Source organism: Lathyrus oleraceus, chromosome 6, assembly GCF_024323335.1.
Source record: "Lathyrus oleraceus cultivar Zhongwan6 chromosome 6, CAAS_Psat_ZW6_1.0, whole genome shotgun sequence".
NCBI classification, from domain to species: domain Eukaryota; kingdom Viridiplantae; phylum Streptophyta; class Magnoliopsida; order Fabales; family Fabaceae; genus Lathyrus; species Lathyrus oleraceus.
The window spans coordinates 116862036-116881891 of record NC_066584.1 but is presented as its reverse complement, the minus strand read 5'-3'; the positions used below and the strand labels follow the sequence as shown (position 1 = coordinate 116881891).

The following is a 19856-nucleotide window of genomic DNA, read 5'->3' as shown; positions in this document are numbered from 1 at the left end:
GTCGTGACACCCAGGGCGTGACAATCGTGACAGGGTTTGTGACGGTCGTCACATGCACATGATTTGTATTTTCTGCTTTTCTGTTGTTTTCTCTTTTGTTTCTTCTTCTTTTACTTCCTTTTCTATACTTTGCTCATTTAAACATGGGAATTGAAATACCTGCAAAAATAACTCAAACACTTGTGGAATAATCGGAATATAAATGAAAGTGGTACGATTTTTTAATGTAAATCAAGGAAAATATACGATGTATTTTCACGTTATCAAACTCCCCTAAACTTGAATCTTTGCTTGTCCTCAAGCAAATAATCAGTATAAAATTTGAAAACACTGGTTAAGCGTGAATACATAACATATTTCCCGTTCGTACGTGGTTGTTAGGTACTTCGTTAAGATGACAGATACTCAAGTAAAACACTAAAGATACAGTGATGACACAAGCAATAAGCATTAACATAGATCTCTCCTTTGTGCAAACCAGTTCGAATCATGCTATTATAGCTTAACCTAATGCTTCTCGTTCCTATTTCACCCGGTTTCATTCTAGCGCAATCACATTAAGCCCTTTGCCTTTACACGCACTTAGTGAAGTAACCGGTTAGTGGCTTTGATCCTTTTTAGCACGGGGTATGGTACACTAGTGTGGTAACCCTTTATATATCCCATTTGAAGGTTATGGGGGATCGAACCATAGTTCTCCCTACCGAGTCCAGTATCAGGTACCTCTGAACCAACCAACAATGGGTTTTTCTGTTCCTTCCTTTTGTACATCTTGCAACCATTTGTATGGTGCATTTTTCAATTTCTCGATAGCAAAAGTATGAAGGATCTTCTTAATTCGTAGGCATCAATCACTTATATTCATCGGCTCTTCACATGGTTTGTGTTTAAGACGGTGCTGACTGCTAGTATAAACTACTAGGGGTTAATCTAGAACGGAGACTTAAGGTATCGGTATAATGGGTATTCAAACTGATCTCGCAAAAGTGAGAGATCTAAGGTGTCAGGACGGTATCAATCTTGTTAGATTTTTTTCAGTTTCCTAACAGAACCTCTGTAAGACAGCCTATATACTTGTAGGGTATGCATTTAACTTTAAAACAAAAAAAAATTGTTATGGCAAATTAGATAGAAATAAATGAACGATTAGATACGAAAAACAAATTTTTTGTTATGGCTAAAAATAGAAACAAATAAAGGAAAGACAAGGATTCCCTCCCACAATTAAACAAAGCATTGTCCTCAATGCGACAATATAAAGAGTGAAAAGGGAAGAAACATGAAGATCACTACTCCTCGTCACGACGTTGGGCTCTGCGTGCTCTAACTCTTTCTCGTGCACGCTCACTTCTACCACGATTGGTAGGATCCAACCTCACATGCTGAGTGTACTCCTGGATGGCATCAACGCGATGTGTCAGGGTACTCATCTCTTCGGAAAGTTCAGCCATCCCCTGGTCATGCTAGTTCGCATAGTCATGTTGATCCCTCTGTATCTGCTGGATTATTTGCATCATTTCCGTCTGGCGCTCCTCCATCCTCTGGTTGTGTCACAACATCTCAGTGTAGATGTCTTCCATGGTGGCGGGTCGGCGCTCATTTCTTCGCTGGCCTCAAGAAGATGTCTCTGCAGCATACTCAGGAGGTGGCTGTGGCATTTGTCGGTCAAGTTCCTCTTCAACTTCATCTGCTCCATTATTAGGGTCTCCTTCATTGGGCTCAGGGGCGTTCATATCAAAAATCCAATTTTCCATATTTTACGGATCCGTACGGTTCCTGTTGGGCATAATGATGCATCGAATTATCTTGTTCCGAACCACAAGGTGGTACTTTCCGTCGTCTATGACCTTGATGAGGTGCGAGGAACAACAATAGTCGATGTTGAGGAACTCGGCCGACAAGGCAGATAAGTTGGCGAGCCTATCCCCCAGATTCAGGCCTAATGCTATGGAGGTGAAGATTCCTCTAAAGCAGAACGTCGTGTTGCCTCTCATGCAAGCAGCCTGTATGTTGCCCAATAAGAATGTGGTGGCATTGAATGCCACCGGAGTGAACACGCAGTAAAGAAATAAAAGCTCCTTAGAGTTTACCTTGTGATTGTTGACTCTTACGAAAACCGTGTGCTCTAAGACTCGGTGGAAATATCTTATAGTCGGGTTGTGGATGTACGTTGCGTTGAGCGCATCCTAGGTTGTGATGTTCACGTTGGTGAGGTTGTGCCACACTCCAAATGCTATTTTCGACCATCCGTCCGGGATACAGCAGTGAACTCCCTCTCCATGACGGAAACCAAGCATTCTTGCTATTTGAGTTTGGTTTAGGGAATACTTAGTACCGAACATTCTAAATGTGGCGGCTCCGGTGAGAAACTAAGTTACACCATGAGGGGTAATATAGGAGAATGAACTCAGGAGTTCCAGGGTCAGCGCCTCATAAGTTGGTTGTCGGTTGGTGCAAAGCTGCGTTAAACTAGAGTTGTTCAGCATCCATTCCACACCCTCTGAAAGCCCCAACTCCGTCATACAGTCATTATCGACGTACCTCGTAGCTTGGATTGAACGTTGATAGAACCTGAGGTAGTTGTCTCTCTGTCGTTCGCCGACTTCTCCCTCTCTGAATACGATATTTGAAAGGTCGGGAGCAACTCTCTCTTGACGGGCCACTTAGTGTGCGAATTTGAAAATATAGGTTTTGATGGAAGAGATGGATTTCGTGAGTTATAAGGCACTCACTCGTTTCTCGCTTAAAATAGGATGTGATGGAAGGGTTAATGGAGAAAAACATGGTGTGAGTGGGATGGTTAGGAAAATAGAAGGATTAGATGAGGAAGAAGAAGAGAAGTGCATCTATTTTTATAGGCGCGCCTTCTGGATCCGTGACGATCGTCACAGGGCTGTTACGGTCGTCACACGTAACGGTCTTGGGTAATGGTCATATGCAACGGTCGTGTGTAACGGTCATGTACTTAATGTGTGACGGGTGTGGCGTTTCTGTGACAGGCGTCACGCCTCTGTGACGGGCGTAACACTGCATGTGACGTTTGTCACATGCAACAGTCACAGTTTTTGCAAAAAGGCCAAAAAATATGAAAATTTTAACAGCAGTAACACAGTAGTAACGATAGTAGAAACACAATACAACAACAGTATAAAATAAAATAAAAGCAGTATGGAATTAACAACAGTAAAAATAAATTGACGGAGGTAAATTAAATTTATTGTAGAAGCAAAAAGAAATAACAATGTTATTTAAATTAAATTAAAAGACTAAAGTTAAATGTAACATTAAAGGAAATAATAGCAATAAAAGTGCTCCCTCCCCACACTAAAACATAGCGGTGTCCTCATTGCTTTAATGTGAGTAGGAGAATTCAGCGGTCGATGTAATCAGCCATGGTTCTGTCCCAAAGCAGCTACAGCCTAGTTCAAGTGATCAAACTGTTCGACGGCGACATCCATTAAGCCTAAGAAATGAAGCGCATGCTCTTTATTTCATCTTTCACATTAGTAATGTCAGTGTGGAAACTATCCAACCGGGTAAGGATTATGACCAGATTTTCGACATAGGATGGAAGTTCCGGTTCATCTAGGTTATAGTAGTTTGGAGGGATTTCAGGGTCAGATTCATCAACAGAGATAGGGTCATCTAAATACTCATATATAGGCGGTGTCTCAGGAGGTGATGGTGGATTAATGTGGTGTTCATCTAAATCATATAGCCAATTATTTCGGTTATGAACACTTGTTCTCTCATGGTTTGGTAAGGTAAATAGCTGGACAACTTCATTATTAATTAGGTAGTCAAAAGTATTCGGCCCAAGGTTTCCTATGATTCTTCGGTCGAAGCAAAATGCAATATCCATGGGTCTGATGTGTACAAAAGGTGTATGCTCGTAAAGTGGGCGTCTAAGTCCAATGGCATCAGCTATCATGGTTACTAGGCCGCCTATTATGATTGAGGTGCGATTGTTCTTTGCAAGGGGAACGAATCTTTCCATCATAGATGTCACAACATTGACATGTCGACCTTGGTCGACACACAGTAAGATGAAAAGTTTATCTCGTGGCACTAAGGTGGTGTTTGCTTCTTTTCCAAATAGTGTGTGGGATAATATTTTGTGGAAGTAGCGGATAGCAGGATTGTGTATCATTTGGGAGTGCATCTCGTGTGGGTCAGGGTGGTAGTCTCCAATTAAACTACCCCAAAAGTAATCTAGGTCGATGTCATCGATTAATTCCTCCTGGCGGGTAGTGAAAACAAATGGGCCACTAGGAAATTCTAGGAGGTCAGCAAGGTCTCTACGGTTATAAGTGAAGTCCATACTAAACAGCCTAAAGGAAATCAACCCTTTGTTGAGTCCGTAACCATGCTCGGGGTTGTAAAATAGGGAGCTAAGGAATTCTAGGGTAAGCTCACGGTATGTGACAAACCTTCTCTTAATAGCAGCATTCTCCCAACCTAGCTGGTTAAACATGAACAAGATGCTATCTCGGATACCTAACCTACCAATGGTAGGTCCATCATAATATATGGATAAAGCCATATCCTTCTAAGCTAAATAATTATAGCGCCTTCTCTGCACCCTGCCTCTAAAAACTGTATCTACTGGTTGCATGATGAAAGTTAGTTACTAACTAGTTATAAATTCGCCTGTTAATCAGTATCCAATATTTCTAAGTTAGTAACGGGAAGCAACAAGTACATTACTGCATATAATCATGGAAAGAGAGCAAAATACAAGTCATAGTCAAAGAAGGAAAACGCTTAAAAACAAAGATAACAAATTAAAAAGAAGGCGGGTTGTCTCCCACTAAACATTTTGTTTAATGTCGTAAGTTCGATAGTAACGTCGCGATATACTAGTTTTGAGGTTGAGCAGGCAGCTCTATAAGTCTTAGACTATTTGAATAGTCTCTATTGTCAATATTATGATAATGTTTTAAACGCTGCCCGTTTACCATAAATGGTTCACTATTTCTACCTTTGATTTCTATCGCACCGCTTTTAAAGACTTTTGTAATTTCGAAAGGGCCTGACCACCTAGATTTAAGTTTTCCCGGAAAAAGCTTAACTCTCGAATTAAATAGTAGCACTATGTCGCCGACATTAAACTCTTTCCTAGATATACCTTTATCGTGCCATTTTTTGGTTCGTTCTTTGTATATCTTGGCATTCTCATAGGCGTCTAGTCGAAGTTCTTCCAATTCGTGAATGTCTAAAATTCGCTTCTCGCCTGTGGAAGTATAATTTAGATTTAGGGTCTTAATTGCCCAATAAGCTTTGTGTTCTAATTCCACAGGGAGATGACATGATTTACCATAGATTAATTTAAAGGGTGTGGTCCCTATTGGGGTCTTGTAGGTTGTCCTATAGGCCCACAGAGCTTCATTTAATTTAGATGACAAGTCTTTTCTAGATATTCCGAAAGTCTTTTCTAGAATTTGTTTGATCTCTCTATTCGAAACTTCGACTTGCCCACTGGTTTGTGGGTGAAAAGGTGTTGCTACACGGTGGCAGACTCCATATTTCAGAAGAAGTTTTCCAAAGATATTTGATATGAAATGGGAGCCACCGTCACTAGCGACTAGTTTTGGCACACCGAATCTAGGAAAGATTATGTTCTTGAACAACTTAATCACTACTCGTGTGTCATTTGTCGGAGAAGTTACAACCTCGATCCATTTGAAACGCAATCGACAGCTACAAGTATGTACTTATTACCAAAAGAAGACGGGAATGGTCCCATGAAGTCAATCCCCCACACATCAAAGACTTCCACTTCTAAGATGCCTGTTTGTGGCATTTCATCGCGTCTTGAAACGTTACCAGTGCGTTGGCACCGATCGCAATTTATAACCGCATTATGAACATATTTCCATAGAGTAGGCCAAAAGAGGCCCGATTGTAAGATCTTAGCACAAGTTTTTGAAGTGCTTGCGTGCCCACCATAGGGAGCGGAATGGAAATGAGAGATTATGTCATCTATTTCATCCTCAGGAACACATCGACGGAAAATACCGCTGGTACCTCTTTTGAAAAGCAGAGGTTCATCCCAGTAGTATTGTTTTAGATCATGAAAGAATTTCTTCTTTTGTTGGTATGATAGGTGTAAGACCCCAATTTTGTCCCTAAGATCCCTCATGGCATCATAACATTGCATTTGGCATTGCCTCAAGGATCATTAGCATCTTGGTTCCCTTTGCCTTTGGGTGGGACCTTTTGTGAGTTGGTTTGAGATCACCAAGCATGCTTGAATTGTATATCATTGCTTTTCTCATTTTTGTTTACTAACCAAAAGCACAAAAATATGTCATTAACATCTTTTGTTTGTAGCTTGAGCAATCACAAGGTCCAAAGCTTCTAGGAGATCATTGGTACAAAGACATGGTCAAGAGGAGATGAAAGCAAGCATGGTAATGGTCCATAAAGCTCTCATCCATCAAATATGCCTCCCTAATACCTCAATGCATCATTTTGATCAAGCAAGTCAAAGGGCTTGAGATCTTGTTCCTCAGAGAAACCCTAATTCATCTGTGCATCACAATGCCTTGCTCATGAAGCAACCTCAGCCCATGGTCAAATATAATCAAGGGAAGTTATTTAATTCATAATTTCATGCATATTTGAACTTATTTGAGTGTCCTCAATCATCAATTCATCAAAATATGGGTTGTGGACTTGAGAAGTTGACCAGTCAATTCATCTGACTATTTTGAAATACACTGAAACCTAACTTTTTATGTGTTTGTAAAATGGAGATGGTTCCAAAATAAAAAATGTTCTTAAGGACAATATGAACAACTTTCATGTTCATCAAAAATTGATTTGAATCTTGGAAAGCCATCTGCCACTCCAAAACATTATAGGTCATTTTGACTGAAACCCTAATTTTGGGTCAACTTCCCAAGGACATAACTCATTCATTTTTTATGATTTTGAGGTGGGATCAAATTAATTGGAAATCTTAAGATGTTTAATCCAAATGTTATCTTGAACAAAATTTCAAAATCTCAAAGGAAATACATGTGATAATGCAAGACATTATAGGTCCTTTTTGACCAAAGGCATTAAAAGTCAAAAAAGTCCAACTTCAAGTGCCCATAACTCTTTCATTAAAAATCCAAATGATGCAAAATTTGAGTCCATTTTAATTTTCTTGAAAATATCTACAACTTTGATGTTGGAGGTTTTTCCATTTCAGGCTTGCATCATCAAAACAGAAGGGCTTGAAAGTTGGCCAATTTTAGAAACCTTGCCTTGACATGTCATGCACCTTACACTTTAAACTCAAATTTCATAAATTTCCACACTTCAAATGAGTTTTTGTCCAACATAACATTTATTCCTTATACAAAGACCTTTCCAACCATTACCCATATGCCCTTGTTTGGATTTTCTAAATGGTACTTTCAAAGAGATGAATGTTTAGGTACAAATGAGGAATTCACTTGAAATCTTGGTGCATAAGCAATTGCCTTGCAAGTCACACGTCCAATTCCATTTGGCTGATGCTCAGAGTTCATTTGGAATTGTTTTTGGGCCTTGTGCATGATCATGCAAGCCCATGCAATGAAGCTTCACATGCCATGCACACAGATCATTTCACACTCTCCTTGCCACTTCCTCTATAAATAGATACCTCATTTCATTCATTTCACACGCCTAATTCAACCTGAAATGCTGCAGAATTCTTTCCATAACCATCACTAAAGAAGCAAGCTCATTTTTCTCAATTTTTTCAGATCTGAAATTCAACTTCATCTGGTTGAATTCTCAGATCTAGTGCTTCTAAACCTTCATCATTTATCTCATTGAACTTCTGTTTTAGCAAAGCAAGCAAGGCATTGTGCTCAAATTACCAGAACTCAAGCTTACATTCCAACTGGTATTTTCTTCGATTCTCCTAATCCATTGACCTTTTGGCTTAAATTTTGTGTTGGCTGAAGTCCTCTCAATAGAGGCATCATGTTTATGCATTCAATTTTTGAAATCCATTAAGTTCATGATGAACACCAGATTTTTGTGACGCGGTTGACTAAGGGATACCATGCGCGACATCTCCCAGCCTTGTGATCTGCCAACTCAATTAATGAGCTCAGATCCAAGCGCTGTGGATTTTTGCAATTTCTATTTTCTGTTTTTATTTTCTTAAATTCCATTTTATTTCAAAAATTAATATCTTTCATTTTTAATCCAAAAATTATGGGACCAATTGCATTATTTCCCAAATAAATTCTAGTTTCTATTTCTGATTTTTAATATTTTTTATTTTGTCATTTGATATTTTTTGTGAATTTTCTCTTTTCTGGTTATTTTTAATTCATTTTAAATAGTTTTTGATATTCAAAAAATACAAAAATATTTTCCTAACCTATTTGAATGATGATGGATCTATGAAAAATATTCTCATCAATTTTTGAATTGATTTGAGATTTATTTGAGATTTTAGTTCAATTAGGTTATTTTTATTCATTTTTAATTGATTAAAAATAGTTTCTGACTTTTAAAAATGCTGAATTTTTTTGTCAAACTTTGTTTGACCTTGTTGAGCTTGGGATAAATTACTTGGACCTTCCAAGGTTGATTTGAAGTAATTTTGAAGTTTGACCTTTTCTTTTATCTTAATTCAAGTTTATTTTAAATATTAAAAAATGCCAAAAATAGTTTATTCATTTCTTGACTCCCAATCTTCATCTCACTTCTGACTTTGATTGTTTGACCTTGACTTTCAATGTTATTGGTCAACATATGAGGATTGGTACATTGTATTTCATTTAATACACTTTAATTTGTGCCATTTCCATTTCTCTTATCCATCTTCTCCTTCTTCTTCTTCTTCTACTTCTTTTCTTTTTGATCAATGAGTTAAAGGTTGATAAGCTAGCATTGATTAAGGAGATTTAACCTTCCTTGATTCAAATCTAATTCATCTTGATAAATTGATCAAGTGAATGGCTTTGCATTAAGGATAGGTTGTCTTCTAAATCATGCAAGAAGCTTAAACCAATACAAGATCATTTCTTTTCTTCTTTTTGGCATGGCAAGTTTTTGGGACTTGGTTCACTAATCAAGACTCCTAACTTGTGTTTGTTGCCTACATTATTATTGACCGGCCTCAGATAGTTGTGACTTCTACATAAGTCCAATTACGATTGCTTAACATAACGCTAAATTTGTCTTATGGCACACTAACTACTAATACTAACTATTGACAATTAACATTTACTTTATGCAATTTACTTTTATGCAATTTACTTTTATGCAATTTACTTTTATGCAATTTACTTTTCTTGCACATATTATCCATTTTCTTTTCTCTTTGCTCACTTGAGCACATGTTTATGTTAATGCCATTTGCCTTTTGCTCACTTGAGCACATAATTGTGTATATATTATGCTTGTGTTTTGTTTTGATTGTTGTGAACCAAATGCAAAGAAATGGACTTAGTTTCTAGGACTTTCCCTCTGCAAAAAAATGGAGAATTGGACTTAGATTCTAGGACTTTCCTTATGCAAAATTGGAGTAAAAGGATCTTAATGATGAAGATGGGTTAGAAGAACCAAATCTCTAAACTCACTCTTGTCCATTCTTGTTTTACTTCATGGAACTTTTGATGTGTGTGCTTTTGTCCTAGGGATGCTATGAGCTTAATTGAAGGACCATTATCATGTTCATCCAAAGTAAAGGATACAAGATACATTGAGGATCTCTTATGAAACTTGTTTGATTGCTTATACTTTGTGGTTGCTTACTCCAAAGGATGAGAGCTACTTGGATCATCAATATGATCTCAAGAGAGGGACTCCATTGTGGTTTTGATTCTTCATCCCTTCTCTTTTTGTTTTATTTAAGACTTAGCCCTTCTTCTTCTTCTCTCCACTCTAACCCAAGCCAAAACCTTTTGTGCAAACATTTAACCTTTATTTTTAACATTAGAAACCTAAGCCTTATGCTTTTGATTTTCAAATCTTCTTTTCATAACACTTATTTTGAATTGAATCCTTAAGTCAACTTTGACCATTTTGTATATACTTCTAATTGGTAAATATAACCCATTCAAATGTCTTTTTGTGGTTCCAATGGCCACTTTCTTAATCAAATTTTCCATAACCTTTAGCTATTAGGTTTGAGTTATCTTTATGGTAGATGTAATACTCACCTATATCATTAGTGATGGACAATGAGTCTTCCATGCTTATTATAGGGTTAACCTCTCACTAGCATGTTGAAGTTATCCTCACATGGTGGATTTGTGGTTTGGTTGAGTTTTCTCCCTTGGATAACAAAAGACCTTAAGGCTTTTGGATCCATCAATTCACCAACTCACTTTGAGATTTTTACCCCGAACTACGAGGTTTTGATCCTAATCTTTTTATAAGATGGTACGTAGGCAATGGGTTTATCCATCCAAACACAAAAATGTAAATAACTTGTATATTCTCTTCTCATCTCTTCAATCATGTTTGCACAAACAAATTTTCATAAAACAAACAACCTTTGCAACAAGTATGAAAAGGGCTCCCTAGGAGTACCTAGGATGTTTTGGGTGCCTAACACCTTCCCGTTGCATAACCAATCCCCTTACCCAGATCTCTGTTTCTTTTACTAGTTTTTGTTAAAACTATTAGGTTTTTGTTCGCTTTCTAACCATTCCCTTGAATAAATAGAAGTGCGGTGGCGACTCAACTTGTATGATTTACCTTGGATTTAGTCAATATCTCTAATGGTAACGAATACCCCGCTACAATAGGTATGGTGGAAGTCCTCCAATAGCTAGGTAGTTGACAAAATCAGCATACCATGGCAGAGTTGCATTCGTATGAATTTCTTCCACGGATTCTTCTATTTCAGTATCATTTAAGGTTAGTTAAGACATGTCGCTTTCCATTTGGGCTATAAGTCGCTCGTAAGGGAAATCATCATTGATTGGAATTTGTTCAGGCTCATTCCCTTCGATTCGTGATAAGTGGTTTGCTACTACGTTTCCAGTACCCTTCTTATCTTTTATCTCTAAGTCAAATTCTTGTAAGAGTAGGATCCATCTTAAGAATCTTGGTTTGGCATACTTCTTGCTTAGCAAATATCTAATAGCGGCGTGATCAATATAGATGATGATTTTCTCTCCTACTAAGTAGGAATGAAATTTGTCTAAAGCAAACACAACGGCTAGAAGTTCCTTTTCAGTGGTTGCATAGTTCATTTGGGAAGGATATAATGTTCTACTTGCATAGTAGATAGCATGAAGTTTTTTATCCTTTCTTTGTCCTAGGACTGCGCCTACGACATAGTCATTCACATCACACATGATTTCGAATGGTAATCTCCAGTCAGGTGGTTGCATGATAGGTCTGGTGATTAAAGATGTTTTTAATTGTTCAAATGATGTTAGACATTTCTCATCAAAGATAAAGTCAGCGTCTTTCATTAATAAACCAGTAAGTGGTTTGGTAATTTTCGAGAAATCCTTGATAAAGTGTCGGTAGAAACCGGCGTGTCCTAAAAAGCTTCGTATTTCTCGTACCGTTTTCGGAGGTTGAAGATTCTCTATATTTTCGATCTTAGCTTTGTCTACTTTAATTCCTTTATCAGATACTATGTGTCCTAACACGATTCCTTGTTGGACCATGAAATGGCATTTCTCCCAGTTCAAGATGAGATTCACCTTTATGTATCTTTCAAGTACCATTTCAAGGTTTGATAGACATCCTTCGAAGCTCTTCCCACAAACAAAAAAATCGTCCATAAAGACTTCCATAATGTCGTCTATAAAGTCAGCGAAGATTGACATCATGCATCTTTGGAATGTTGTGGGAGCGTTGCATAGTCCAAATGGCATTCGTCGATAAGCGGATGTACCATAAGGGCATGTGAAGGTTGTTTTCTCTTGGTCGTCAGGATGGATATGAATTTGAAAGAATCCTGAATAACCGTCTAGATAGCAGAAGTGGGAATGCTTAGCCAATCGTTCAAGCATTTGATCAATGAAAGGTAGAGGAAAATGATCCTTTCGAGTGGCTTTGTTTAGTTTCCTATAATCGATGCACATTCTACTTCCGGTCACAACTCTTTGTGCTATAGATTCGCCCTTCTCGTTCTTAACAACGGTAACACCCCCTTTCTTGGGTACTACATGAATAAGGCTGACCCATTGACTATCGGAGGTCGGGTATATGATTCCTGCATCTAATAACTTCTTTACTTCATCCTTGACTATAATACTTAAGATTGGGTTGATCCTTCTCTGGTGTTCTCTAGAGGTTTTACAATCTTCCTCTAGCATAATGCGATGCATATAGATAAGAGGACTTATTCCTTTTAGGTCAACGATGTTGTAGCCTAACGCAGTTGGATATTTTCTTAAGACATCTAGTAACTTTTTAGTTTCCATCTGTCCCAAGTCAGCGTTGACTATTACTGGTCTTTTGAGTTCAATGTCTAGGAATTCGTATCTTAGGTTCTTTGGTAGTGTTTTTAATTCTAAGTCTGGTTTCTTCGGGCATGGCATGTGGCTGGGTGTAAGTGCTAAGCATTCGCTCAGACTGTCATTTTGGTATGGTTCATGCCAATTATCATCTTCAAAGATTGGAGGGATTTGGATTTTCATTATATCAAAATATGTGGTTTCTTGCATATCTATTTCTCTTACGCACTCGTCTATGACATCAAGTAGATAACAGGTATCGTCTATAGCTGGCGCTTGTAAGAATTGTATCAAGATGAATTCAACCTTTTCTTCTCCAACTTCGAATGTTAGCTTACCTCTTTTCACGTCTATTATGGCTCCGGCGGTAGCTAAGAATGGCCTTCCTAATATAATAGGTGTAATGGCATCTTCTTTGATGTCCATGATTATGAAGTCTGTAGGAATGTAGAATTGTCCTACACGTACAGGGACATTCTCTAGTATACCGACAAGATATTTGATTGAGCGGTCAGCTAGTTGAACAAACATCTTGGTTGGTCTTAATTCTCCCATGTTGAGCCTTTTACAGATGGTTAAGGGCATTACACTAATGTTGGCTCCTAAGTCTCATAGAGCTTTTTCTATGACGAACTTTCCAATGACACAGGGTATAGAGAAACTACCTGGGTCTTTTAGTTTGGGAGGCATGTTGTTTTGGATTATTGCGCTACACTCTGCAGTAAGCGTAACTGTTTCATTATCCTCGATCTTTTTCTTATTGGATAAGATCTCTTTAAGAAATTTGGCATATGAGGGAATTTGTGTGATGGCTTCTGTAAAGGGAATTGTAATATTCAGTTGCTTCAGAAGTTCAACAAATTTCCTAAATTGCCCTGCAGTTTTAGAATTTGCGAGTCTTTGAGGATACAGAATGGGTGGTTTATAAGGAGGTGGAGGCACATAAGGTTTTTCTTTCTCTTCAGCCTCTTGGGTATTATCTTCCTTCTCCTTCGGTTCACTTACCTTCTCAGTTGTTGTTTTGTCTGGTTTTTGGTACATGGCAGGATTTTGGAGTCTTGGATTTACGGATCCGTCTAGTTCTTTTCCACTCCTCAATATAACGACATTTGCATGTCCTTTTGGATTAGGTTGCGGCTGTCCAGGAAATGTGCCAGCGGGAGAAGCAGTAGATGCTTATTGTTCAGCCACTTATAAAATATGTGTTTCAAGCATTTTGTTATGGGTGGCTAAGGCGTCTACTTTGCTCGCTAATTGTTTAAGTTGCTCACTAGTATGTATGTTTTGGTTCAAGAAGTCTTTGTTTGTTTGAGCTTGGGTAGCTATGAAGCTTTCCATCATTAGTTCAAGGTTGGACTTCCTAGGCATGTTAGGAGCATTATTAGCTGGCTTTTGATATCCAGGCAGAACAGCGGGTGCTTGGCCAGGTGCATACAAGGCGTTGTTGTTCTTATACGAAAAGTTAGGATGATTTTTCCAACCTGGGTTGTAGGTATTCAAATAAGGATTTCCTTGTGCGTAATTTACTTGATAAATAGGGACTCCTGTCAATATCTGACATTCTGGTGCAGTGTGTCCAGGAGTTCCACATAACTCACAATTTAGAGTCACGGCAGCCACGGTGGTTGCGGGTGGTATGGTCAAGTTGTCTAACTTTTGAACAAGGGAATCTACCTTTGCATGGACGTGGTCAAGGCTACTGATTTCATACATTCCACCTTTTGTTTGGGAATTTTCTACCGGCGTTCTTTCACCTCCCCATTGGCAATGGTTTTGGGTCATGTTTTCAATGAGTTGATAGGCTTCGTTGTATGGCTTGTCCATAAGTGCACCGCCCGCGGAAACGTCTACTGTCAGTCTTGTGTTATGCAGAAGCCCATTGTAAAATGTGTGAATGATCACCCAGTCTTCGAGACCGTGATGTGGACATATCCTTATCATGTCTTTATATCTCTCCTACGCGTCGTAGAGAGATTCTACATCTTTTTGTCGAAATCCGTTGATTTGAGCTCTCAGCATAGCAGTTTTGCTTGGCGGAAAATATTAGGATAAGAAAACGTTCTTTAGTTCTTCCCATGTAATAACTGAGTTGGATGGCAAGGATTGCAACCAAGCCCAAGCTCTGTCTCGTAGAGAGAAAGGAAAGAGGCGTAGTCTTATCGCATCTTGAGATACACCATTCGCCTTCATAGTGTCTACGTACTGCACAAACTTAGTCAAATGTTCGTTAGGGTCGTCCGTAGGATTTCCAGCAAATTGATGTTGTTGGACAGTTGATAATAATGAGGGTTTAACTCGAAATCGTTTCGATTGATAGCAGGGGCAGCAATGCTGCTGCGAGGTTCTTGTTGGGACGGGGTAGCGTAGAACTTGAGAGGACGATTATGTGGTTCCACTGTAGTCATGGTTGGTTTTTCAACTGGTTCAGCAGTAGGAAAGAAGATATCGGGAATATCGTACCTTCGTTGGTACTCTAATATTCGGCGTCTTAAATATAAGAAATGCTCTAATTTTGCGGTTGGTGGTGCTAAGTTGTCGCCTTGTGAGCGAGTACTTGGCATACAATCGGGGGAAATAAGGGAAAGGAGATTAGTTTTTTTACCTTAGTCTATACTGCACAACGAAAGAATCATACTATTTGACTAAATCAGGTCCTCGACAACGGCGCCAAAAACTTGATACGTCTCGTGACTGTGTATAGAATATAGTATATCAGGTACTTGACTGCAAGTGCACAGTCTAGTCGTTTTAGTTTTAAAAGATATCGAACTCACAGGGATCGATGGTCAAATTAATGCTATCGACGTTACTATGTTTAGCTAAGGAAATGATTTTTAGAGGTTTGGTTGAACAAAAAATTAAATCTAAGGGAAGTTAAGTTTTAAGAAAATATTAATATGGGGATATCAGTATGCAACGCATTAATCGTCAAGGATTCGATAAGTCACCTATGTATATTTTAATTACCAAATATCTTTTAGTAGAAAATACTCATTTAAAAGGCTTTATCTCACACTCTCGTGATTGTTGACTCGGATTATACTTTTAAGTCAGAATGTACGCTCTCGCTGTCCCATTTGAAGTTAAAAATACTTTTTAAAAATAAATAAGTTCTAATTGCTTCTAAAGTGCTCTCGCTGTTTTTAAAATCAATGCCTAGTTTTTACTATCCAGTTCGACCCTCACGCTCTCGCGATTGTCGGTTCTCACCTTAGTTAATTTCCCACTCTCGTGGCAAAATCGTATTAAATAGCTTTTCACTCTTGTGACAAAGTTAATTAAATTTAAATTAAAAACCACAGCCAAAAAGATTGTTTGAGAAAAGAAGTTTTACACCGATTATTATTAAATCCCGTCTAATTAAGTTGTTTACATACCGATACCAGTAGTTTAGCCGGACATGTTAAATAATGCAAACACAGACGAACATAAACAGATCAACAATAAAGCAAACATGATTATAATAATAATAATAAAGCAATAACAATAATAATTGAATCAAAACCTGGAGATTGGATTAATAAAGTATGCCGAATCTTGAAGTACTTGAGCAGTCCTCCACAGGTCGGTAGGATTTTGCTTCTTCAAAATAAGTGCTTAAACTAAATTAAATAAATTGCAGTAGTTCCCCAGTGTAGGAAACTACTACTTTGGCTAAATGAAAAACGGAAAGGGAAAACGGAAACTCTGAACGGAACAATAACTAAATTGCGGTAAAATAAAACAATGTTGCTGAAGAAAAATAAAAGAAAAACAGAATTGTTGTGGAAAATAAATGCAGAGAAAAGTCTTGAAAGTTGGCTTTAGGGAGGAAAATTAAGCGTTCCCGTAGGTTTCCAACTTCCATCCTTTTATAATCTCCATTTGGTCTTGGCAGTTGAGAGAAATAAGGGTGACTTGGTTGAGTGAGAAATCCACGGGAAAGTGGACTGAGTAACGAGAAATAAGGGTGTGTGGATCACTTATGTTGACAACTTCAATACGCTTCTTTTTGGCCTTGTGACGGTCGTGGTGGGCTTGTGACGGTCGTGACACCCAGGGCGTGACGGTCATGATAGGGTTTGTGACAGTTGTCACATGCACATGATTTGTATTTTCTGCTTTTCTGCTGTTTTCTCTTCTGTTTCTTCTTCTTTTCCTTCCTTTTCTATACTTTGCTCATTTAAACATGAGAATTAAAATACCTGCAAAAATAACTCGAACACTTGCGGAATAATCGGAATATAAATGAAAGTGGTACGATTTTTGAGTGTAAATCAAGGCAAATATACGATGTATTTCCGCGTTATCATTAGGTGCAACTTGTTATTTGAGTCGTAGTGTTGCATGATGCGAATCAAGTGTAAACTGTAACTTGAGTCATAGGCACCCGAATTTTCTTGTTCTCGTCTGTTTGATTTGATTTGAGTTATAACTTGTGAGTGATTCGAGTCACACACAACATATGTCAAAGTTTCAAGCTTTTCAAAATAGTTTGAGGTTTCACTTTGACTAGGCATGGCAACAGGACGGGTCGGAGACGATTTTTACATCCCCATACCTAAACCCGAATCACTAAGAAAACCCTGTTCCCTGCCCCAAACCCATTGAGGATGGAGAATTAAAACCCAAACGCGTCCCAAACGAGTTCAAGCATCCCCGCGCCACCCAACATGCATTTAGTGAAATCAACTTTTTAAATAAAAATATTTATTTTTTCTAAAATAAATAACATTACCAATAAAGTTATGTTTCCATGCCTACTTCACACATAACTTGAATCAATATCAAATATGCTTCTTGTTCCATTAACTCAACCGGTTGACTTAAATCATAATGATCATACTCAAACGAAAACAATTGAATTATGCATGCTAAACGGATTGGAATTAAAACTTAATTCAAATAAGTAATTGAAGATGAGACTCAATAAACAATAGTAACAAAACGAAAGCTTAAGAGACAACAATAAAATTGTATTGGGGTTCTCTTCAATATATTAGAGACATGTACCTTTAGTTGAACCCGCCCTGAAGTATTGGTCAAATTAAGCTAATCCTAACTTTAAAAAATAACGTAGAACTAGGGAACATGACAATGTATTGATTAGCAATTAACTACAAAATCAATCTTCAAAAAATCAACATCTAACAAATCACTAATTATGATTAAATCAATTAATTCTAACAACTAAGAAACAATGATATTATTGTTTTCTAATGTAAGAATTAGAATATTTTTTTATTTAGTGATTTCCTAAGTAATTTTATCAAAGAAAAAATAATACAAAAAAATGATAAAAAGGAATATAAAAAGCAACAAATAATAATGAAGGGGTTTATTGCAGAACTAGGGTGTGAATAACAAACTGAATGGGCCCGGGGCGCAGGCAGGCCCAATGACCTATGTCATGTGAGCATGTGACATAAGATTAAGTCAGAGGTGAAGCTGTTTGATCTAGAAATTTGAGCAAAAGAAGTATGACTATTGGGAACAATGACTTGAACAGGTGAAATATTATGATAAGAGAAAAAAAATTGTATAGTGCAACAGATATGGTCACTAGCATGTGAGTGTATAATCCAATATTTTGAGGTTGATATATGTAAATAATTAGATGTTCGAACTATTCCTGAATAACTAAGCATGTGCTACGAATTAGAGGTTGTTGCATTCACCTTTTCATAAGATGAACTACCTTGATATGTGAAACTGGTGTGGAGAAAATTCACTAGTTTATAATATTGCCCTTTACTAAAACCAAATAAGTTAGTGTCTTTGTTGCTTTTGGTATCATCATATTTAACTTGTTCTTCATAAACTACATTATTTGTAATTATACTTCCATAATTTAGAGAGAAACCGGGTTTACTATATTATGTATTAATCGTATGACCTTGTTTACCACAATAACTACATATACGATTAAGATTCTTATAACTTGAATTTTTAGAAAAGATATTTCTTTATCAAAACTTTCTGACCTTCTTGAATCAAAAGCATTTATCAAAACTTTTGAATCTTAATTATGTGTAACATGATTATTCAAGGAAAATTGTCTTTAATGTTGGATAGCCATAGAAAAATTTGGTTGATTAGAGCAAATGATTCATAAGTAAGATTTGAGATCTTACAAGATCAAAAAGTCATTCAAACTAGTAAGAAATTTAATGGAATACATCAAATTTAGATCTAGCATTAGTCAAACTCAGTTATGCATATTTTTTTTTATAATATGTATTTTTTAAAATTAAATCTAAATGACACATTTGTATCATATATTTGATGATTACAAGACCAAAACAAAAAATATATATATTTACATCAAAACTAAAATGGCACACATTATTTACTATAACAAAAACTATCCATATCAACACCGATAGAGACAATGTTTAACATGTGTTTCATCATATAATAAACACACTAGTAAGATGATGGTTATTTCCTCGTCTAAAATTTTACATAATAATTAATAATACACTCAAAAATAATAATTTATTATTGACATTAATGTCACAATTTATAATACTTACTTTAGTGGTAATATATTTGGGATTTTTATTTTTAAAATCTTGCAACATATGGTATCCTTCCATAACTCAATATGTTGAAAAATAGTTAAATATTAATCAATAATATTCCAATGAAAAGTGTACATTTAAGTATTAATCATAAATATATATTATTAGGTCACATAAAATACAAGTTTACGCGCTAAAGTATATATCTTAACTTTGAATTAATTTATCTGTCAATCAAACATAACATAATTAAGTTATTTCCTTAGGACATATAATTATTAATTGTCAATGATCACGGCATAAACAAGAGAATAATTAGCAATGAGTACAATTTTGAATGCTAAATAAGAGAAAATACAAATTCATAAATACGCAGGAATGGATAAACAATGTTAGATAACAAACTTTATTCGAATCATTTAGCTGATTTTGTGTGTAAGCTTGAATTTTATTTGATTGACGCCCTGGAATACTGAAGGGGTCCAAGAATATATACACATCAAATTTATTTATTTTTCTAAAAAGTCTATGCATGTATCTAAATATTAAAACAAAAGTCAAGTATTGAAGTGATAATTGACATTAAAACAAATGAAGACAATAAATATAAATTGACATCTCCCTAAAAATGTACTTACGTGCACAAAACTTGTAGTCCAGATATGTTAACTCACTCAGTACCTCACATAAGATCCCTAATAGACTTTGTTCAATATAAAAAAATTGTACATGCTCTAGATCATGCCATCATTGAACATTGATAGGGTCTTTAAGATTGATGACCAAGCATGTCAATCTTTTTTACTTAATCATGTTGATGAGGATAGGGAGTAGGAAAATAGTCGGGGGGGGGGGGGGTGAATAGACCCTTATTAAAAAATATTGGTGGTTTTTCAAAATTGTGCGCGGATGTTTTAAAGAGAAAATGAAG

At 36.7% G+C, this 19856-nt stretch overlaps 1 non-coding gene across 1 annotated transcript; it reads left to right on the top strand.

Moving 5' to 3' along the window:
- Window positions 1–14334: 14334 nt before the first annotated feature.
- Window positions 14335–14441, top strand: LOC127098977 (small nucleolar RNA R71). The gene has a single exon (XR_007793654.1). It is a non-coding gene; the product is annotated as a small nucleolar RNA R71 (small nucleolar RNA).
- Window positions 14442–19856: the final 5415 nt, after the last annotated feature.